The following is a 24544-nucleotide window of genomic DNA, read 5'->3' on the forward strand; positions in this document are numbered from 1 at the left end:
TCTTCCCTGCTGAGCCTGAAACCAGCTTCACAAACTTTCTCAGCACAGTTCTCTAGGCAATCACTGTCAGTGATTCAAGTCAGCATAAGAGATGAAATCTATGTGTCATCACAGAGTTCGAAGTAAGGTTTAAATGTAAATACATCTAGGAAAGGCAGCATACTGACTTAAAATCACACTAAGTATTAAATGACTGATCCTTTCCCAAGAGCACATTTTATCAGAGGTGGTAAATAGCTAGAGGAAACACCATAAGTGTATGGGGGTCGAGTGTCCACACAGAAGAAGAGAGCACACACTTTATATTCCCACCGACATTCACATCTGAACACATGTCATAGGCATTTCCACGCACCTTCTGATTTTAAGGAACCACCTCCATTAGTGTACCTTATGTCTTTCACACAGACGCATAGCTGAGCCCACAAATCAGTTCTCCTAAATGGTAGCTCTATTTCAATTATATAGGCCAAATACCTTGGAGCTCATCAGCACATCCTTTCAGCCAGACCTTCAAAAGATTAACAGATCCGACCATTTCTCACCAACTCTACATCTACCTCCCAAATCAAGACACCACCATGTCTTGTCTGGATGGCTGCAATAATTCCCTAACAATCTCAGCATCAGACCGTGCTTCTATACTGCTTATTTACACTCAGGAGCCTCCTTAAACCTGAGTTAGATCACATCCCTACTCTAGTCAAAAACCTCCTGTACCTTCTCAATGTACTCAGAGTAAAATCCTACCAGGTCCTCCCGCTCTTGTCTCCAGCTCTGCTGGGCCTCTTCTTTGTCGCTCCTTCCCTCCAGCCAAACAGGCCTACCTGCTTTCCTCCAAGAGGCCTGGTACATTTCTACCTCAAGACCTTTGCATGTGCTGCCTCTGCTGCTTAGGAAGCTTTTCCTCCAAGGAGCTATACGGCTCTCTCACTACAATCTCGTCTTTGACATAGCCCTGAGAGGCCCTTCTAGATCACCCTATCTATAGTAGTGCACACACCAGCTCCCACCTCTACCCTTTATTCCTTTTCACCTTACACTGCTTGATAATTTCTCCTGGCACTTATCACTATCTGACATAATCTTTTCTTCCTTCTTCTATCCACTTCCTCCCTCCATTCCTTCCTCCCTCTCTCCCTTCCATCCTTCTTTTAATCATTTTCTGTCCCCAAATAGAATATAAGCTCCATCAGAGTAAGGGCATGATCTGTTCTGTTCATTTTTGTGCCCAGAATAGAGTCTGGCCCAGAGCAAGCTCTCTAACTGTTTTGATTAAAACTCAGTTTCCACAGAGAGCTGGCGCCACACTGCAGAAGGAAGAAACCATTGCATCAACAAAATACAACTGGTTTGCTTGAGTGGCTTGAACTTGATCTCCCATAACGGTATGTGATCAAGGTCAGAACACATAATGATAGTGTAGGCATGACAGGAAGTAAAAGTTCTTTACTCTTGAAGGAAAGCTAGATGTTATCAAATGCAGGATTTGCTCAGTGGCATTTAGGTTTTATGACTATAAAGCAATATTCCTATTAAACTCTTTCTAGAAAGAAGAGAAAAAAAAAAATTTCATTTGCCAGCCTGAAACTCTCTAGTGTCCCTTAACTATGTCTCCTGAAACAAACATTTTAACTCAATTTTTGATAACAATTTATTAAAATGTAGCTATTATGTTATTGCAGAATAAGCTGTATATGTGGAAAGATTTAGCATGCTGTCAAAGGTTTCCTCATTGGAACTGATAGCTACTCCTAAAGCAGGGATGGTCTTGAGCATATCATTTATACATTTGAAGCCTCAGTGCCTTTAATCTGTAAAATGAATAGTTATACCTGGCTATCTCTAGCATTTGTTCCCAATTACATATTCCATGAGGCAGGCAGTAGGATCCAATGAAAAACACTTAGAATTTGGAGTTCGAGGTCTGGCTCTGTCACTTATCAGCCTGGCTGAATGTTTTTTTTTTCATCCATAAAACATGAATCACTGGAAACACCTACTGTGCCTATTTCACCTCTTAGTACCATAAAATGTGTATTTGGAGCATCGCCCAAGACACTGAGGACTGTGGAGAAGTAGTTCTCATCTATGTGGTTCACCAAGATGAGCAGAGTATGGAACTCATTACAGGCGCCCATTCGCACTTGTCGAATGAAGTTAAGAATGTATGATTAGACCAAAATATTCTTCCCTACCTCCCTGAGTGCCAGCACTATTGTATGATTATATACAATAAGGTATGTTGTAAGGACTTAGAAAAGCAGTATATGTTGAAAGAGCTTTTTAAATTCTAAATACAAACATTAACAATTACCATCATAGATCAACTTCACATTTGCCCAGTTCAGCCTTTGGTTGTCTTATTAATTTAACGCCAACACGACAGAAACTGGAAAGAAACTAATATTTATTGAAGCCTTACTATGTCCTAGGGATGGACACACGTGTGCATGTGTGTGTGTAAAATTTGAGTATTCTAGCTTTTGAAAGCACCCTTCGGTCTCAATTTAGTCATAAATTCATCCAGCAAAAGTCAGAAACTATCTCAAAATTGAACTCACAAATCAACCAACAGTCACTTAGCACTTAGTACTTGCCAGCCTCTGTGCATGGTGTTTTGCAGACATAAACTCATTTAATTTTTTAAGTTAGATTCTTTGAGGTAGCTGTAGCTATATTCCCCATTTTACAGGTGAGCAAACAGAGACTGAGAAGTTAAGTAACTTGCTCCAAATCCACAGTTAGCAGGTGGCAGAGTCAAGATCTGACTGTCTGACTCCAAGTCTATGCTCTTCACCAGTATATAATATGCAGTACATTCATGTAAATGTATCACTGAATGTGTGCTGAGTAATTTTGGTGTGTTTCTTTTTGTTCAAAGAAGATCTGCTTTAGTATTCTATCAGCACTGCCTTGTTTTCCCCTCAAAGTGAAAATACGTGCCTAGGAATAAGGAGAAAGACTAACAGTGAAACAAGAAGGCACCCCAGCTAAAGTAGACAGGTGTAGTTTTGAGTTCTTCATCCTCACATTGGCCCTTCCTGCCCACACAGTATCTCAGCTGTGTGGCATAACCTGGAAGGTAGTTCTGCGACCAGGTAGTCCAATGAGAACACATGCCCTTAACAACTCTCTGGTCTCTTTCTCAGTTACCCAAAGACTGCTGAAATTTCTTTTCATTTCTCTGCCTTTTCAGAGCCAACATGTCCACTTCAGTAGTTAGAGTCATCAGCTGGCCTGATTCACAAGCAGTTCCTAATTAAGCAGGGCTATTGAATGCTGTGACTTATGAAATCTCTTGCTGCGAAATTGCACACAGGCTGAAAGCAATGAGAATCTGTTTAGATATGCACAGTACTTCATATGCGGGGACCAGTGGTTACAGGACACTGAAACCAATCATCATTAGGACAACCATGTCTAGGCTGCCAGAGAATAAAGGTCCATACACACAGCTACCTTTCCAGACTAATGGTCAAGAGGCTGATGAGGCATTAATGACACCATGAATCAAAATTTACCAAACAAACAATGCCCCCAAAGGCCTTGGCTTCTAGCTATGTCTGTTTGACTTTATCTTGGAACTAACTGTGGAACAAGATGACTGTGTTTAGATGTCTTAATTAGTGGCTTAATCCTTGAACAATTCTTCCAAACAACCATCCTAACCACATTTCTGTCTAGAAAAAATAAAGAGGTTCGAAGAATTATATTGTAAAGTTCAGATACTGACAAAAGTCAACCATATGAATTATTTTCCACTAATACATTTGTTTCTGTGGTTCTTTCCCTGGGAAAATTAACCATGTATTAACAATAGCTACTATTTACTGAGCACTTAATATGTACTAAGTACCATGCTGAGAGCTTTGTATACATCACTGATAGTTACAGTTACATAGTCTGAGGTAGCCTGAAATAGCCTGAGAAAGCCTCTGTGCCCAGTCATTTCATTGTTCTGTGTTCCCACATCACCAGTACTTCTCTATCTTTAAGCTTATCAGAAACTCGGTGATTATTTGACATCTCTTGAACTGAACTACAAGCAACACGAGAGCCAGGATCATATCCACTTTTGTTCCCCATTATAACCCCTGCTTCTAACACAGTACCCGATAGACTGTAGATACACGATAAACATTTTACAAATCAGTGAAGGCAGCATGTAAAGGCTAAGACACATGCCAGGATGATATAACTGGTAAGTAGCGGAGTTGAGATTTGAACTCAGACTCCAGAGCCTGCGCTCCTACTCCGCAGCACACAGTCTCTCTCTGGGCTCGGCAGTCTTTTGCATCAAACACATCAAACAAGCAAAAAACTAGAGCAACTATTACTATCGCCACAATCTTATACAGACATTAGAAAGGAAAAGATGGCTTCTTTATGGCTACTGAGGTATATTAAAGACTTATTACAAAATAAACACTAGTAGGCACAAAAGTATATTAGAAAAGTTTTAAGAGTACAACAAAATCATGCCCAGAGTCTTTCTTCAGGGTCTCCTTCCATTTTCTATTTATAGTGTTTCAAGTTTATTATTATTATTATAACTGAACATTTAGGACCCAAGGAATGCTGGGTAGTGGAACATACTAAATTCTCAGTCTTCCAAGGTACATAGCAATGAGTGTTTTCTTACCTGGCTTATCAGAGTAAAAGAAGAAAATAAATGTGCATCCCTGAGCTGGTGCTTGGAACACAGTTAGGATGCTATTATTGTTAATAACATTTACTCTTATTAATATTTGTCCTACTGTGATTATTGGCAGCTAGGAGCCTGAGCTTTGGAGTCAGAACTGCATTCTAATCCCAGCTGAATCACTTATGTTTCTGTGAGGCATTGGCCAAGTTATGTAACTACAACCTGTTTCCTCACCCATAAAATATGGATAACAACACTGCCTACTTCACATGAGTGCTTGGCATAGAATCTGGCACAGAGAGAAAAAAAATCCATCCTCTTCCTCCTCACTACTACATAGTCAGTCAACTGTGAGTAAAAAGAGTTTTGCCTTGGAACCTAGAAATCTGACCTTTGATGGCTGTCTTGTTAATGCAAAGTTGCAGGGAACGGGTTTTATTTCAGATGTTTCTCCACCTCCAGTACTCCCATCCCTCTCTCAAGGACACAGAGATCTCAGCAAATCATGGAGCGTATGTTCACCTCTACCCTCCCAGAGTTATACAGGTTTGAGATCATGAGGCCTGAAACTCCCCACTTCTAGTAGCTTCCAATGCATCTAATACACAGTTTAAAACTCCATAGCCTGTCATTCAAGGCCCAACATCATTTGTTCCAAACAACTTCGTACATGACAACAGGGCTGAAAGATGCTTTCTTCCCTTAAGAACAGCAATTCAATCTAGTAGACTTGTGGGGGATATGCCAATATACCCTCTTCCTTCCCATACACATACGAACTTGTCTTAGCTGTACTGTGGCAAATCATCTACTCATTCATTAAAAACTAACTCTTGAGTGCTTGTTCTATGTTCTGGGAATACAACCATTAGAAAGAATACTTGACTTCATGTAACCCACAGACAATAATTGACACCTGTGTATAATAAATATGTAATCACAACTGGAAATAAGTAGAAAACAATGTAACTATCCTTTGGCTGGAAGACAGAAAGCTGAAACCTCACAGAGAGCTAGAAGTTTACCAGGTAAAGGGGAGGCACTGTACCTAGAGAGAACCTGGTAAACCGACATCACTGAAAGCCTGACAAGGAAACGGGAGAGTATTATACAATGAGACTGGAGAAACAAGCAGAGACAAGCTATTTGGTGAAAGGAAGACGAGGAAGATAGTGGTAGCTAGACAAGTAGAGGTGACAGTAGAAAGGAAGGGAAATGAACAGATCTCAGAGACATTCAGAATATAAAATAGAAATAACCCGATGACAGAATGGATTGGGGGGGTGAGGTCAAGGTGAGGATGACACAGGTGCCCAGAATAACTCCTAGGTTTGTGGCATGTGTAAACAGATGGATGAAGGTGCCCTTTACTAATGTAGGAATTTATTCTTCAAAATACCTTAAGATAGCTGAGAGGAGATGATAAGGAGACAACTACATACAAATGCATAGAACTCAGAGGAAAAGGCTAGGCTGATCATTGTGGCTTGTGAGAAAGGACAGAGCCTTGTAAGAAGAGGGCCCAGAGCACGAAATAAAGGAAAGGCGAAGTATTGTTAATATGAGAAATGTGGGAATGAAGCAACAGCAGAATTTTACAAGCCAAGAGACAGGCATTTTTCTCCAGGACCAAGAACTCTTCTCAAATAGCCAAAGGACTTTGTGCATCAAACCAACTTACATTCACTTTAGAATTTTATTAGCTGCACAAATCAGTTGGATAATATCATTAACTCCCTCCCACCCACCTAAAAATCCTAACATAGACAAAAGGGATGATTGAGGAAAATTGTGGAATTTTCCTTACAGAAACATTTACAACAGGTAAATGACCCATCAATTTTTCTTGTGTTTCTAAAACATTTCCAGTGAAGTACTCAGAATAAGAAAAGAGAACGATCCTAGGCTCCTGGCAGGGTGCAATCTCAAGCTCACTGGACAAATGAAAACAATTTTTGAAGCCTAGTCTAGGACTTTAAAAATTCATGCAAGTTTTGCATGCTACTGCATAATATAATTGGTTGATTTTCATACAACTACACACATTCTTAATTCTCCCAAATACTGAAGGAAAAATGATGTGCTATGAATGTGCCTCAATTAGCCTGTGACTTTGGGGATGCCCTTGTCTATAGCTTTGCACGCCAAATGGAACTCATTATCCAAGTTGAGAACCATGAAATTAATCTGAGATGGACTAGGGAGGTTTTTCCTTGGAGCACGAACTAGAGTCATGACCTCTGGAAGTCACTCTTCATTCCTTCAAATCCTATATTAATATTAAGTATTAATATTAAGTATTAATATTAAAATCACACTAAGTGGTCTTTAAATTCATTTTCTTACATGAGAAGTAGTTACTATGGTACATAGTAGGTGTATAAGTGCTATGAGGTAATTATCATTTTAAAGGTGAGGAAACAAACACAGAGAGATGAAGTATCTTTCTGAAATGGCAACAGCCCATGAGTGCTGGCACAGTAATTTGAACCTAGACAGCCTTAGTCCATGCCAAACTACTATGGCCTTCTCTGCCATATATAGCAATATACTCATCTTGCTGCTCACACTGGGTTTATATGTGGTGGTAATCAAGAACGAAAACTAAATGGCATGCTTCAAAACTAGAAGGAAAAAAAAAAAAAAGCTTTATCTTTTCCCCCTAAACATAATTTTATTTAACTGAAAAAAATCAGCAAGCAAATTGGACATTTTTGGTACATAAAGTCAAGTGTTACTAATTAAGTATAAATGAGTGATGAATCATAATATCAACACTAATCATTAAACAAAATTGCATATAAATTAAATTTACCAGATAGTTTACAGTACAAAAAAAAATGAGCAAACTTTAAAGAAAGCTTCCAATAATTTTATTCTTAAAGCCTGTACAGCAATGAATTCTCTTACAGTATTTAAAAAGATGAGTACAATGGGAGAGCAAACTTCACGATGCTCTCTGTCCCTCTCAACATTTCTCTAGAGTAGCAATGTCTTTTAAGCAACATGAGACATGATTCAATTCACCCAGGAGAGGTCACCTTGCTTGAGGGGCTGGCGCCTTCTGTTTAAATTCAGTTTACTCAATCAAATGTACCACAGAATGGAAAATGGGGCATATATGTTCCTATGTTAACTAAAATCACTCTACTTTTACAGCAAATGAGCCATGAGATATAATGCCAGAAACTGATTTGGAAGAGTACAAAGTCTGAAAAAAGAAAAAAAAGTGTCTGTACATTTTGTATAAAAAGCCCCTAGACAGCCACAGATACCACAGAGAAGACGTAAGAGGACATAGGAGTGCAAACAGGTACAGAACTATACAAAAAGACTGACTGCATCACTGAAAGAAACACTTATCCTTCTACAAATATATACACTGACTGATTGTTAACTTTTATCTGATGAGTGGTTTGGAGGTGACCTCAGTGAACTGTCACCTTCCCTGAGCTTGTGTTCTTACCCTAGCTCGGGTAGGCCATTACTCCCCAGTACAGCTCCCTGCTATTTCCTTCTTAGCACTTTTCAAAACCTCTAATTATTTCCTCTTTGTTTTTCCTCTTTGCTAATTGTTTGTGACCCCTGTATCTCTCAGGTTCTTTTCTGTAACACCAGTTCCTAGCTCAGTGCCTGGCGTCAGTCAGAAGATTCTAAAACATATTTGCTGAATGAATGAACAAAGCTATGAATGGCAAACAGGATGCAGTATTCCTTTGAGTTCATTTTTACAAATCAAACTCTGCTTCATTTCATTAAATACTTTTATTTACTGGCCATCTTCTGAAATTACTCTGGGTTTTCATTAATAAGGAGAAACTAATTCTATCTTCAGGGAAGAGGAGGAAAAAAACTTTCAGTCACTTGTTCCAAAGGTCTTTCAAAATGATGTTGTAGTATAATTTGGTTTGAAAGCAAGGTCCAACATTTTATTACCTCCAAATTTATTCAGAAAAGCTGAAGGCCCGTGATAAGGCTCATTAAGTCGCTGAAAGGCCTATCTTCACATGCCTTTCACACAAAAGGTCTCAACTTAATGCCAGGTAATTACTGTTCATTCTCCCTTGGTTATTTCTATTTCCTGAAGATTCCCAAGGAAGTTGGCCTCAGTGGACACTATCTCCAGTCTGAGATGTGAGCACAGCAAGAAAGGCCCATGTTTACCAGAGGATCGTTTTAAACAGCAACTAAGGAAGGACAATTCTGACTCTATGGCCTAGAATTTAAATTTAGATCATCTACAAGTCACCCTCTTTCCAAAAATCAAGGCCAAGAGAGACAAGTTCCCGGCATACAAATTGGTTGCTGTCTACATTTCAAATTTATCACTTTTCACCTGGAGCCTGTTCCACACCTATGGGGTTGTAGATGTGGACTCTGGCTCCAGATTACCTGGGCTCAACCCTTAACTCCATCATTTTCCAGTTTGTGACTCCAGGCAAGTAACTTAGAGTCTCTGTGTTTCAGTTTCCTCATCGTGCCTACTTTAGTGTCGTCCTGAGAATTAAATGTAAAGTACATGAAACCATATCTTACACATGCTAAATGCTCAATAATGTTATTTATCATCATCATCATCATCATCATCATCATCATCATCTCTAATATCCTATTTACAAGCAAGATTTATCTCTGTGATATATGATAAATTTGATCCTAGTCGCATTGGCCCCATCAATGGTACTAGAAGCAGTAAATTTTCATTCACTGTGAAACAGCCCAGTAGAGGATGAATGCTGATGAGGAAAGACCCTTTATTGGGCCTTTTTGTTTCAATTTGGCAGTAAAGAGTACGATAGCCACCAAAGTTACCAGCCTCAAATCTATATATATTTATATGTTAGCGGCCGATGGTTGTAATTCACCTGTCTCTGCAGCATTGATCTTACTAGTAGCCTTCTCTTCTAGTGGCCTCTCCTCACTTCGGCAGTGTCCATGACCAGCCAGGTCATTCAAGAGAGCTTAGCTTCTTATAGATACCATCCACAGTCCAGTGGACTTCCAAGAAGAGCAATGGCTGGATATAGAGTGAGCTCGCAATAAATGTTGGCTATTATTATTATTATTATTGCCAAGAAGATCACCCAATTTCTCAAAATATTTCCTTTAGTCCTGCCTACAACTCTACAGATTTTCTGATTAAGTTTAGTGCTTTGGTCTTTTTTTACTTGAAGCACAATGATTACAAATATAGACCTTGCATTTGGGGATCTTTGAACTTGAATTTCCACTCAGCCTTGTTTTTCACTGGTTTTTCTACTCGTGTATAACAGTGAAGAAAGGAGCCCATGGGTTCCATGTGCTAAACAAATGAAAAGCAGTGGAAACAATAAGATAATCTGCTACTTACAGTAGAAAACAAGTCTCTCCTTTTGTTTTTCAAATTCTCCAGGCTATTGAATTGTCCCCAGCCTCCACTTTTTCCGCTTTCAAACTTCAGTACCTCCTCCACCTGCTTCTCACTGCACTGGGCTGTGAGAACACAAGCAGCTCTCTGGCACAAATCTTCAGAGTTCTGCCACAACACAGTGAGGAGAAACAAAGCAAGGCCAATTTCTTACATGGCAGCCAAACTATAAGAGATAGTTAAGTACAGTAGCTTAAGAGCATGAGCTCTGAACTCAAATGATCTGGGTTCAATTCTTGACTCTGTCGCAAGGATAACAAAGGTGGTTCTGTCATCCAGGGCATGTCACTTAATTTTCTCAGTCTCAATTCACCATCTAGAAATAGAGTTGATGATAATATCAAGCTCAAAGGGCTATTATAAGGATTAAATGAGATCATTATGGGTTATTCTGTAAAACCCTTAGTATGGTATCACTTATATAGAAGACATTCAATAAATATCATATTTAGATGTGGCTCGAGAATGTGAATTCGGAAGTCTGTTAATATGAAATGGTCACTATAAAAAGGCAATTTATAAACCAAGTCCTCTAATGCAGAAAATATCATTTCTGAACCCAGAGTCTTGACCTCAAAAGGCTACAGAGAAATGTTTCTTCAACAATCAATCAGAAACCACATGTTGGAGGGTAAACTCTCCCTCAGCTTTCTCAGGAAGCCAACTCTACCTAAAATGTCAGAAGACCTTTCTCGTTTACAGAGATGGTTCTAGAAATCACTAATCATGAGTAAGTCCTCAGGATTCATTTTTCAAAAGTAGCACTTTTCTGACAATTTTTAAATAATAAGATGTTAACGTGAAACTTGGTAAGAGATTTATGTTACCAAAATACATTAGAAGCAGCAAGAACAGAAGGTAGGCATGAGGTAGGGCCTTTTTAACCTATTTCTTCTTCCTGCTCTGTCTCCTACATTATATGTACTCCAATAATGATAGAGCATGAATACTCCTGAGCCCAAGAAAAGGAAAAATATGCAAATAATGTAGTATCAATAGGATCTAGGTTCCTCTTATACCACCAGCCCATTCTTGCCAGATTCACAAGTCAAAACATATAGAACTATGTGAACAGAAAAGCAAAGTTAGGAAGACAGAAGGTAAAAAACAGGACCATACCACTGAAGAAAGATAGCTGTATTTTCTCCCACACAACAGACAACAAAATGCACAGACATATCAAGTGTGGGTTGGGGATGGCTACTGACACAAAATGTGTTTTAGGATTAGACTTTGATATTTAAAAACCCTCTGGCATAACACTTTTTGATATAGAGTACCAAAGAGTTCAGCCTTCAGAAGAGGTTTGTGGTCTAGGACTTCCCAGAGAGGCTTTCTTTGAATCTTCCATCTCTCCTCAAGCCCATTTTTTCTACCCCATATATGGCAATGTGGTGGTAAATGTTTAACAATTGGCTGGGGTTAGGAAGATACTCTTATTGTAGTATTTGCCAGTTTTCATGGTGTAAATAATTTCACCATGGCTGGTTTCAAGCTATCAACGCGATGTTACTGAATAGGGAGTCGAGAAGAGATGGGTATAATCACCTGTAACAGACAAGTACAAGCTGACTCCAGCAACGTCTTAACTGTGTTTTAAGGGAATGAAATACTCTAACAAACATCCTTCTAAGGTATATGTGGACGATGTAAAAGCAGTTTTTATATGGCTAATTGTGAGAGTTCAAGCATTTTTTTAAGAACTAGAAACAGAAATGAAATTTCTAATCTACTATCTATCTGAATGAAATGTTAACTTCTATCATCCATCTGTGCAGTTCCTCTGCTAGTAAATGTGATTTTATAAACTTTCTTTTCTCTTTTCAGTTCTACATCTGCTAGTATTTTCCACTTGCCAGTTCCCAACATGTCTCCAATTACTTCTTTTTTATTTTATAGCCTACATGCTGATGTTTCATCAGTTACAACTGCTGGGTTCCACTGAGCATTAACAGTCTACACTGCCTCCAGGAGGGTACATAATTCACTAAGAATACCAAACCTTTTTTTCTCCAAAGAATATTGTTTAATATAAATACAGGGTGAGGTTAATGTAGTACAAAAGAAAGGGTTTTCTCCCTTGGAATTGTCAAAGAAACTGAAAAAAAAAAAAAAAAAGCCAAACCCTTGATTCATGGAAGACTAGTTTATACACAGGGGGAAAAAAATCACTTGCATTTAAGAAGTATTATTTCAACTGGCATTTTTGTACTGAACAAAAAGCAAAAAATTAATACATTAGAATGCATGAACAAGTTGGTATTTTAACCTATTCAATCAAAATATTTTTATTACAAGAAAAGGAAGCCGAAGCAACCTCATGTTAGGCATGTGAACGCTTAAAACTTTAGGATACAATAGACTTCAAAATTGTTTTAGTTAAAAACAAAATAAAAGAAGGGATGAGGAAAAAGTTTCATGTTTATTTTAATTCACTTATTCTTATGAATACATAACCACCCTCCATAAAGAGTTCGTGAATAATGCAATGAATGATCTGCAAATTTCCAAGCAGGTAGGAGTAACCCAGAAGTAAATGCCCCCAAAACACTGAAAATCGTACCACTCAAATCTAGTAGTGGCTTAAAATGGGTTCCTATTTTTCAAAGTTTTATAAAAATCATTCTGGCAAACAACTATTTTTTCTTCAAGCTGTGAACAATAAAACTAACAGGTTAAAACTGTTTAAAACTATGTAGTCAAATATTCTCTGTTTCAGACCAGAGTTGTATGTGAAGGGAGCAGATGGTAAAGCAATCAGAATATTTAGGGTGATGGGGTGGGGAAGGGGGGACATGAATGGGAGGAGTGGTAATATTGGAAGGACATTTTAAAAACAATAATAGCAATATTTAATACTTATGGAATATCAAGCAATCTAGTAGGCCCTCGACATACATAATCACCTCCAGTCTCCACAACACTGTGAAGTAGTTATTACTAATCCCATTTTACAGATAAAGTAACTGGACAGACAATTACCACTCAGAGTATTAAGTAAATGACCCAGATCCAGAGCTCAGCCCAGTCTTACTTTTAGTGGGTGGAGCCAGGGGTGGGGCCACATGGTTAAAGGCACTGGATACTTGTTTTCGTGCTGCAGCTTCTAACTGCTAATCGCAGTCTTAGAAATCACCATTTCCCCACCTTTAAAAATTGTTAAAAGATGCTACTTCTGCAGGATAGACTCAAAGGCCAAACCGCTGCTCCCCTACTCCCAGCATTTCATTTGCTGCACTTTCACAATGAATAAGTGGTGGAGCTAAAATTCAAATCCAATTATGTCCGACTCCAGAGGAGCAAAAATTATAACATTTCAGGGCAAATGCATTTTGCCTCTCACAAGGAAAACAACAGTAGTGATTATATCAAGCTTTTAAATTTGTGGATGTATCCAAAAAAAAAAAAAAAAAGTTATTCTTCATCTCCAGCTCCTTCTATGTGGTTTTTGGCAACCATAACTATTTGCAAAATTCCTTGCAGGTAGCCCTTTTTCCAAGATCAGAAGTCTTCCTAGCCCTTATCTCAAAATAAGTCTCCCCACTTTGGGGAGCTATCCTATAATCCGGTTGTTCTAACAATGTGGTCCCCAGAAGAGCAGTATCAGCATCAGCAGGGAACTTGTCTGAAACAGAAATGCTCAGGCCCCACCCCAGCCCTACTGAATCAGAAATTTTGAGGATGAGACCCAGACATCTGTTTTAACAAGCCCATCAGGTGATTCTGATGCCAGCCAAGTTTGAAAACCACCGTGGTTTAAGAAATCTCTGTAAAAGTTTCCCTTGGCCTGTGGGAGAAGCAGCCTGGCTACCCTTTATCCCCTTTATCCCCTGTATCCTTTATCCCCTGCTCATAGCTCAGCTCACAAAGCAGGGCTAGACAGTATTCCCAGGAGAAGCCTTCCCACCTCCCAACCCCAGACTAAGTCAGGCACCCCTGTTGTCTGAGCCCTCATGCCACCATTGTAGCACTGCACAGTTAGACATTTATTTATGTTGAATGTCAGTCTCTCTAAGTAAACGGTATGCTCCAGGAGGGCCAGTGTACCATTAGGACATAGACTGTGGGTTGGTACATTGTATGCAATGAGTATCTAATGAATGAGTAATTCATTAAAGTTCATAGTGCTCAAAGAGTTGAATGTGGCATGTATGGACTATATGAGCCCCAGAGTTACATTTTCACTCATTCTTCAGTCACAATTCTGGGCACTAGGGTCTAGCAATGAAAAAGACAGAAAGCTAAAACCAGAACAAAGAACTACTCTTCATGTCTTCTGGGTCTCATTTCTAGTTAGGGGAGATAAACAACAAAGCAAAATAAATAGCAAAATAATAAATATTGCTGTATAGCAGCAATCGCCAACCTTTTTGGCACCAGGGACGAGTGCTCCTATGAGAATCTAATGTCTGATGATCTGAGGTAGAGCTGAGGCAGTGATGCTAGTGCTGAGGAGCGACAGCAAATACACATGAAGCTTCACTCACTCATCTCCTACTGTGCGGCCCAGTTCCTAAGCAGCCATGGACCAGTACTGGTCCGTAGTCCAGGAGTTGGGGACCCCTGCTACAGAGAAACACAGAATCAGGAAGGGGCTGGGGCAGTGAGGGAGGCTGCAACTTGAACGGAGTGGTCAGGGTAGTCCTCAGAGGAATGTAAGTTATGACTCACGAAGATCTTTAGATGTTTAGGGTAGAGCAAGCACCACTCTACAAGTACCTGGGAATATAACATATTAGGCTGAAGGAACACAAGGACAAAACACCCTGGAAGGCTGGAAGAACAGCAGAGAGCCTAGAAAAGGAGTGACCAAGGAGAAAGTAGGAGCTGAGATCAGAGAACCATGAGAGTGGGGCAGATGACCTAGGACCCTGCAGGCCACTGTTATGACTGCAGTCTTCTCTCAGACAAAAATAAGGTTTGAGCAGAGCAGTGACCCTGTCCAACTTAGGACAGAATCGCCTGGCTTCTGTGTTGAGCATCAACTGAAAGAGGCAAAGAAAGAAGCACGAAGACCAGTTAGGAGCCACCACAATACTCCAAGTGAGGTGCTGGAGGCTTGGCCCCGAGTGATGGCAGTGGGGTGGTAAGGGTTGGGTGGACGCTGTGTAGAACACATATTTCATTCTCCCACTTAACTGTTTGGCATGACACGTTTAAACTCCCAGAAGTAATATTTTATATAAAAGACCTATATAGGTGTAATAAACATCTATACTCTTAAATAGGAAAAACGAAAACAAAAAAAGACCTATAAAGTTAATAGGCAAATGCAATGCCAGGAAGATATACAATATACTTGCAATAATCACAAAAGGCAAAGGATTGGTTACCTAAAATTATGAGTAGAAAATGGAGCCCCCTGACAGATTAGTCTATCATAATTAAACGTAAGCTTTCTTAAGAATACCTCTTTATATTTCCCATATGGAAGATATTCTAAATGCCTATGGTTGGTTGATTTTAAAAGAGGCTTTGGTAACAAAAAATATAAAAAAATGAATAAAAATTGGAACTCAAAGGCTGTATGGCCAACAATACCCTGTACTTTAAATTCACTTTCGCAAGTATTTACCGAACACTTCTTATGGACAACGTGCTATACCAGAAGTCAGGGATACAAAAAGGTTCATATGATTGATTTTTTAAAAGAAAAATCAGTGAACAAAATTATTTAATACAAGGACATTATGGACAAAACAGACAATAATTAGAAAAGAGAAAGGAATAAACTGCTGAAAAAGAAAGACTTTACAGAACCTATTTGTTAAACATAATAGTTAAAGCAGACAGTGTGAGGCCATGGAATAAATGAAAAGCCAACAATTTTGAAGTGAAGCAGTCACAATTCCAACCCTGGTTCTGCCAGTTACATGCTGTGTGACTAGGCATGTTACTTAACATCCACGATCTCCAATTTCCTCAGTTATAATGAAAGATAAAAGTAAATATCTCTTAAACTTGTCGGAAGGGTTAAATTATATAATTCAGCAAAATTTTAGGCAGATAGTAGGGATTAAATAAGGGTTATCATTCTTTCCTAATTTTTTTCTTAATCTAACCTGTAATTACTTACAGGCAATAGTTTCTCCAGAGCCGAAATGTGCTTCCAATTATTCCATCAGCTACATGTGCTTCATGAGGCTGTCCCATTAGCATGGGTCATATATGGCCTGTCCTAGCTGGGTGTTTTCTTTGTGTGCTAAAGAATTAATTATCCCAAAACAGCAGCAGCCATCATTTGAGACCTCTTCAGTGTGTTGATTTCAAACCCTGCACTACTGGGATTTTAACTGATATTTTAAGATTGAAAAGAATAATAAACTGAAGGCTTATTAGGCATGTTACGGGAAACACTTATCTTGTGAAAAAACAAGTTATTATTTTTTTAAATTGTCAATGTTTATTTTGATAGAGTCAAGGTTATCTACTTGTTTTTCTTCCTTTCCAATGCTCAACTTGAAAGCCATCCAAAAGGTTTACTGGCATACAGAAGCAGGGGCGCTATACATGCTTCCTACCTGAAATCTGTTCTTACTTAGTAAAAATGCCGAGCTCCAAAAACTGTGACCTACATACATGCAAAGGTCCAAATGCAAGGCGGTCAAGTGAGGCATTGCTGAATTGTATATGCTGTGCCACATAAGCTCATCCGCAATTCCCTCAAAGCCTCACAACCTTCGGTAATTGTGAATAAACAACTTCCTTGAATCCGAAAAGAAGATGACATCCTACAATCAAAGTATTGATCTTGGAAAGAATTTGCCACCTTAGTATTTTCTAGACATGTTCTGTGTGTTCATCTATAGCATGCAGTCCCATTCTAAGACACAGAGACAAACATTCAAACCATGTGATCCTTGAGTAAGAGGCTGTCAATATTGAAATCACTCTAGTTGTCGACAATTAAAAAATTAAAAGGCGAAGTCTGAGCACAGGCATGTTCTTTTCCAGCCTGGTTTTTGTCCTGGCTCTGAGAAACCTGAAATAACGAGAATGTGAGGCTGTTTGGTGATGGACTGCATAGAGATAAAGGACTTCAAATGGATGAGAACTTCAGAGCATGTTTGAGTTCAAGAATGAATGAGTCAGATTTCCTCGATGAACTAGCCCTACTTTGAAGCCCAAGAGAAACGATGAATTCACTTTTTCAAACTACAGGAATCAATTTGGGTAATAACCTCTCTGCTGTCTTAAAACTGTTTGTGAACACCTAGACAAAAAATAAATCCAAAATCAAGATCTTTGAAGCTTAGAGAAACTGCATAGAATCAGGAGGGAAAAGACTTGAACTGGATATCTCAGCAACTATAGGCCTATACCCCTCTATTTCATCAAAAGTAATTAGGGTAATAAGTATGAAAAATGTTACACTTCTTGGAAAACTAGTGCTTTAGATATTCAGTAAACGATATCTTGCTTCTGAATTTCCTTAGCAGCCTTGAATTCTTAATCATTCACTTATCCATTTAATCATTCAGAAAAATTTTGTATCTTTACTTTCTTTCCTGATTGCATGGTAAATTATGCTTACCGTAAAATATTCAAATGAAATAGTACTTCATAAAGGAGAGAGTCTCTATAAACCCCAGAAACATGTACACACGTGCATTTGTTAATCACTACATCTAGGCTCTATGCGAGGTACCATGGAGTTGTCAAAGCATATCAGACAACATTCCTCAAAAAACTCAGTCTAATAAGAGAGAAGGTAACTATTAAAATAACTACAATACAATGCAAGAAGCAATGCAAGCCAGAAGGAATATATAAAAAAATGCTTCAGGAAGTCAGAGAAGGAAGATATTATTTCTAGCAAAGTATGTTCAAGGAAAGCTTCTTCCTTTGCAGAAAAAGAACCCGTTTCCTCCACTTCCTCCTAAAACTCCCTGTGTCATGTTACTCATGAGTCCTGCTGCTCTGTGCTAGACTGCCTCCACTAAGATCTAAGAGCTTTCATATAAAATTCTCAATTCCGCTTTCTTACCATTTCCCCAAAGAGTCAGAAGTTCTGAATTCACAGCACACCACCAAACAAGGCAAACATGAAAGAATTTATTTGATCATTAGTTATTTCCCATTATTATTGTTCACAGGAATCAGGGAAAATATAAAAACAGCAAGACTGGAAAAGGACAAATGTTAAGTTCCCCTACCCCTTTGAAAAAATATTGGACAAAATAAAGAAGGCCTAAGTTAGGAAGACAGATGAAAGCCACACCAACACAGGAGCACTCCACACACATTTAACACTTAATACATGATAGCTAGATAGAGGGGTATGTAGGATAAAAGTGAATTTGAAATACATAAAAGCTGTAGTTATGGAAAAAAATCCAAACTTATAATAGATCTAGGCAGGGAGATAGTTGAGCAAAGAAGAAAAGAATCAGCAGACCAAAGATCACAGACAGCTCCGTCTCTGACAAGCTCGGAGATCTAGAATGAGACACTTAATTGTCTGGGTATCATGATTCTCACCATTAAAATAAAAATAATGACACTAGCCCTCTATGAGGTTCAAATGAGATAATACCTTTGAAAGCATTTAAAATACCATATGAAGCACCTTATAAAACACACAAAGTTAAGGTAATTGGCCTAAGTATCAAATGAAAGATTTGTAGATTCAGAACATAAATCTGGATTTTCCAACTGACCAGTCCCAAATTGCCACTTCCACTGATGCCTAGAAGTGGGAAGGGCTTAAATAACTCAATAAACAAAAATAATACCTCTTCACGGATGAGGACTACGTCACATTCCCCTTTGTTCCCCCAGCATCTATGCAGTACCTAGCATAGATTGAGTACTCAGCACCCTGGAGGGCTGACCTGATCTTCCTCCTACTCTATATTCCTGTCCCTTAGCAACTACTAAGGGACAACTATTGTCTGCTACATTTGTAGTGGGCATCAGCATGGTAAGTTGCCATCTCAGGGACAAAGTCAAATGGGCAGAAAGACTTTCCCTTAGCATCCATCTCTGGTTGTCATTTACACACTTCCCTTCCTGGGCACACTCAAGTGAAGGCCATAAGCAGCCTGTTTGTGCTGAAAGCCTCTCCAACAGTGACATCATTAAATACTCATTCCACCCTTGCTTGGGAGAGGATGCATGGGTGGGAATTGGACCTGTGAGGTAGCCAAGGCACCAAGTAGTCTTGGCAAGCTTAGACGGTAGCAGCCCACTCTTGGCCCGAGGCCACTGCCATTTGCCTATTACTTATAAGAACACAGAACAGAATACAAGCCCCACTCTGCCATGTGCTTCATATCAACATCCTGACAATTTCAAAATTAAAAAAGTATATATATTTCTTTGTTTATATTTCTTTGTTAAGTGGATATAAGCCAGGCCTGAAAAGGAATTCTCTATAGGTTACTGGCATAATATTGTTGAAGAGCTTACACTACCCAGTCATCCTTCCTTGGTACCAGAGCAGGGGTAATGGGAAGACTGGCCAGCAGGTGCCCAGGGTATCCATCTAGAAGAGATACTGAAGTATCCCAAGAAAAGTAACACAATGAAGAAAACAGCATTTATCAGAACTTTATTCAAGAAAGGAATTGTGTTTAATTTTAAGAAATGCTTTGATGAGACAACTCAGGTAAAAAGTGGGGGTGGCATGCTCTGTAACAAAATAAGGTCAATAAAATGTCTTCATGTAGGGTGTGGCTCATGACCAGAGGGCTTTTGTTTTCCTGAGTTGGGTATGGAGGCCAGGACACTGCAATCTGTCATCTTCCTTCTCTACAAGTGGCACTGCTAAAATCTGTTACTTAATTTGATTGCTGAAGGAATACCAAATAATTAGTCTGCCTGGGCCACCTACATGTCTTGGTAGAGCCCTGCCTGGGATCATCAGTTCCTATAATTTTTAAAAGTCTGGCTTTTTTCTTTTAGCTCTCCTCTCATTGCCCAATGTCTTTGCCTCCCTTACCCTGTCCATACATGGAAAATTAAATCACAAATATTTACTAAACACCTGCTATATTTCAAGCCCTGGGAAGGGAGAGATGAGCACAGCAAAATCCTGATCTCAGTGCAACACATGTTCTAGACAACTAAGTTAATATAAGACAAACAGACAGGAGCTCTATGAGAGAAATGTGAAAATACAAATATGGGGACACAGAAAAAGGGGCCAAGGAAAGTCTCATTCAGGATGCGACATTTATGAAGGGCCAGACAGTATCAGTAAGAGCTGGCTAAGCACAAAGAGATAGAAGAACACGAAGCTAATAAATGAATGAACGAGGCATGAAAGCCTACAAGGACATGGTGTCTTCAGCAACTTGTAGAGTCTATAGTGGCCAAACAGACAATGTGCTGTGAAGTGGCAGGAGATGACGCTAGAAACAAAGGTCAGAGCCAAAATTAGGAAAATCTTTGAAAGCCATGCCAGAGGGTTAGACTTTTACCCTGGAAGCACTAAGGAGCTACCAATGGTTTTAAGCTAGAAGTAGGAGAAAACATGTGGTCAAGTTTGTGTTTGATAAAAACATTCTAGCAGCTACATGAAAACTAATGGATAGGGAAGGGCGGAGGTGGGAATTGCAATGATCTAGGATAAGAATAGAAAATAGAAGGACTGAGGCATTTCACAAGCACAAAGAAACTTGGTGACTACAGTGCATAGTGATAAAGAGGCAAGAGTTCCTCTCTCAGTTAATTCCTACTCATTCTTTAGATCTCAAATCAAATACCACTCTTCCTAAAGGAAGATGTGCGAACCCCGGGAATAAATTAGGTCCTTTTGTGACATGCTCTCAAAGCACATGGGACTTTTCTTCCATAACACTTTCCTCAGTTTGTAATTCTATATTTATGTGATAAATCAGATTAATATCTATATCTGCAACCCAACAATGAGCCTCTTGAGAGTCTATTTTGTTGTCCATGTATCCCCAGCACCTGCCACAGTGTCTGGCTCACAACAGAAACTCAAAAATTATTTCTTGAAAGCAGTGGTTGAGGGAAGGCAGTTAAGGATCGACCAAAGGCTTCTATACTGTAGCACCAGGTATATGGTGGGTCCATTAACTAAGCCAGGGCATAAAAAAGCAGGAAGAGGTATAAACGGGGAGAAGGAAATGAATTCTAGCTTGATCATATGTGTTGGAAATATCTGCAAGAACTCCAGATGAAGATTTCCAATAGCTCTGAACTCAAGAGAGTCAATCTGGAGATTATAGACTTAGGAATTACACACATAGCTGAATAGATGAGATTCACTGCTTTACACAGTTTGATCATGTAACTCCAAAAAAGAAGAGAATCAAAGAAGGAGCCCTAGAAAAAGGCAATGTAGCACTAGCTATGCAAACTAGCAAAAAAACTAAGACAGAAAAGTCTGAGAGCCAGGAGAAGAACCGGGAGAATTAGATTTCAAGAGACCAAGCGAGGGAGAAGTCAAGAAAGGTCCAATATTGCCAAGGGGTGGGAGTTGGCTAATAGGCCTAATAAAGAGGTGGGTTCTGTGATTCAGGCCATGATGTCTACTTCCAAGGCAAAAGATCTCTTTACTTCCAGAAAGAAAGCCTAAAAGACCGACCAATGAAGAGAACAGCATGTATGGAAAGAAGAAAACTAAAAAACATGCACGAGAAAGGGAATAATTCATTCTTGCACTCATTCAGTAGCAGTTGTTGAGCTCCTACTATGAACTGAGCACTCTACATTTGAGGTGTAGCAGTAAACAAGACATGATAGTCTGTGGGCCCAGATGATTTGAGAGGGGATAGGATCAAGATCAAAGAAGAAGAGTCTGGCCTTGAAAATCCATGAGACATCTCTTCCCTCTGAGCTAGAAAGGAAGGAGAAATAATCCAGGGCTAAAGATTAACTGGACAGGGCCTAAAAACATGAAGGAGGCAGGAGATTTCAGGGCTGTCAGGTGTTACACTCGCTTGAAGGCAGAATCTAAGACAAGGGCTTAAGTGCAGGAGTTTATTTGGGAGATGGTTCCAGGAAGCTGGGATGAGAGAATACAGAATAAGACAGGGAAGAAGTAAAATCCAATAGAAGGGTACATTATCAAGTTTGCCACTGAAAGCAAGAGGCTTGGTTTGGCCAGGACCACCTAAGAAGTATGGAGAATGCATCCCAGAATTACGCTCCTGAAGAATGGAAGGCTGGAGCATTTATTCACATGTTCAAATGCCCAGTAGTTGATGTAGGGCCACAGGCATTTACTCCCCAAATTTCCAGGCTCCTCTATGGCCCAGGCCAAGCTGGATCCCAGCCTGGGAGTTGGTCCTGGGGAAGAGAACAGAAAAGGAGCACAGCAGGTGCTAGAGGTAGGAAGCCGACTCAGACAAAACCTGTCACCAAAAGTTACGGTTGAAATCGGACACTACAAGCTGTGTCAATGGCCATCAGAGGAGTCTGCCACAGAGGTGGTATTGGTGAGTACTAGGTGGAAATGACTAATCATTCAGCCTAGGATAAATAAGAAGGAAAGGAATGCTAGGAGAATATGGCTTGAAATTTTTTTCTAACGTTTTAGCTTTCTGGCAATGCTTTAACCTCTTTATAAAGAGATGAACTCAGGGACATATTAGTAGCTCCAAGTTAAGATCATAAAGAAGGCTTTGTACTGCTGCAAGAAAGGGGCCATGATATTAACCATTGATATTTATTGAGCATTAATTATGTGCCAGGCACTTTGCAGCAGCATCAAATGAATTATCCCTATAACTGTATACAGTACGAACTATTATTGTCCCCATTTTAAAGTGAGGGAACTAAGACTTAGGGAGTTTTTAAAGTGTTTAAGGAAAAACCTACTTCATTTTGAGTATGTATCAATTACCTACATTTGCATACTAGTATCCATCTAAACACACACATACACACACACACACGCACACGCACATATACACACACATGCACACACACACAGAGCACAGCAAAATCAGAGGATTTCCAGGGAATACAGTTTATTCAGCTTCCTTGTCCATTTCGTCATTACACGGATAATAAAGCACTTTTGGACTCTAATGAATGCACTTCTTTAGTTTTTCTTCTTATTTAAACCAATTGATCAATGTCTTTTCTGTAAATATTCAAGATCAGGAATGAAGAAAAAAGAACTTTCGAAATATGGAGAGTGGAACAAAAACCAACAAAATACTGCCCAAACCACAGAGCTTAATTAAGGCAACGAAGCATCACAAACGGGCAAAACTAAAACATGTAAAGACTTTAAACTCATTACAGATCAAAATTGTAAATTCGATTGCAAAATTATCTGCATCTTTAATTTAAAGGCTCATGATCATGCTGGAGGTAGAAGGCAAAATTTAATTTAAGGAGCAATTTTGGGAAATCACCCCTATTTTCTTTAACACAAGAGCAGGGAGGGAGAGAGAATGACATAGATGAAATCCACAGAAGGCCAGAGGAAGAAAAAGCAGATGTGATCACATCACCAACACACTGGGGACTGGCTTGGGGAGGCTGGTTAGGCAATGTGGTCCTCCCTGGAATGAAGCCGGTTTGAAATTAGTTTAGGCAGTAGAGGCCTATATTATTAAAAAGATGACAACTGGACACTTGCCACAATCAAGATAATGTTTCATAATCAAATTAACTAGGCAAGAGCTTGATTTGGAGCCTGTTTATAGTTAGCCATCAAATGGCTTCCAGGGTACTTGGAGCATAAGATATGAAAAAGAAACTAGGTACATGGTGCATGAACGCACGAGAAACACATGAAATGTGGCCATTTGTTAATCATAGAGCATATATGATGGGGGCGGGGGTAGCGGGACAGTGAGTATAGAAGAAAGAGATTAGAAAATCCCTCAATCGATCCTCAAAGAACTGAATACAATGTTCATAAAATAATAATAGTAAATCCACATGCTTTAAATGTGCATGGTTAAATACTTCAACAGAAGTATTATACCAGATCTTGAGTTACTTAAAAGCCCAAATCTCCAGATCATGTATCTTTGCTTCACCAGAACCTAATGCATTGCCTGGAGTAGTGCAAGTATTCAGAAAAGCTTGAGTCTTTATTATGCTGTCATAATGATTAGGAGACGACAACATAGGAAACCTTTTTGATGTACTGAGAAGTGAAAATGATATGAAGATGGACTGCAACTGTGTACAAAAATAGGCATGTTTGAGAACTACTAGAAGATAATGTGCAAAAATAAAAATAGTAGTGTTGCGTGTTGGGATTCTGCAAGTTATTTTCTCCTAAAACTGTCTTTAATATTGTCAGAATGTTACCTTTTCCATTTCAAAATCAACAAATGTCTTTATGTTAGAAGGAGGGAAGGAACCCAGTAGTGAATGAACTGCTAGCTTATAGAATAAGATGCAAAAGTTTAGCACCAGAGACCCATTATGGTCTGGTCCAGCCACATATCCGAGCCCTCCTCCTTCCTCTTCTCCATCACACTTAATTGCTTGCCCTTTCCAAAATGTGTGTCATAAGTTTCACTTTTTTTGTTTGTTTGTTTGTTTGTTTG

At 39.2% G+C, this 24544-nt stretch overlaps 1 protein-coding gene across 4 annotated transcripts in view; it reads right to left on the reverse strand.

The window, feature by feature from the left end:
* Positions 1-24544, reverse strand: part of FHIT (fragile histidine triad) — a 1380266-nt gene that overhangs the window by 1265354 nt on the left and 90368 nt on the right. Inside the window, exon 1 of one of the 4 annotated variants that reach the window (XM_023529681.1) lies at positions 9999-10020. The exons of the other annotated variants lie outside the window; for them this stretch is intronic. The gene's annotated coding sequence lies outside the window, so the exon portion shown is untranslated. Of the gene's footprint in view, positions 1-9998; positions 10021-24544 lie in introns of those variants that run through there. 4 annotated transcript variants of the gene reach the window in all.

This window comes from Pteropus vampyrus, unplaced genomic scaffold (genome assembly GCF_000151845.1).
Source record: "Pteropus vampyrus isolate Shadow unplaced genomic scaffold, Pvam_2.0 Scaffold41, whole genome shotgun sequence".
In the NCBI taxonomy this organism is placed as follows: Eukaryota; Metazoa; Chordata; class Mammalia; order Chiroptera; family Pteropodidae; genus Pteropus; species Pteropus vampyrus.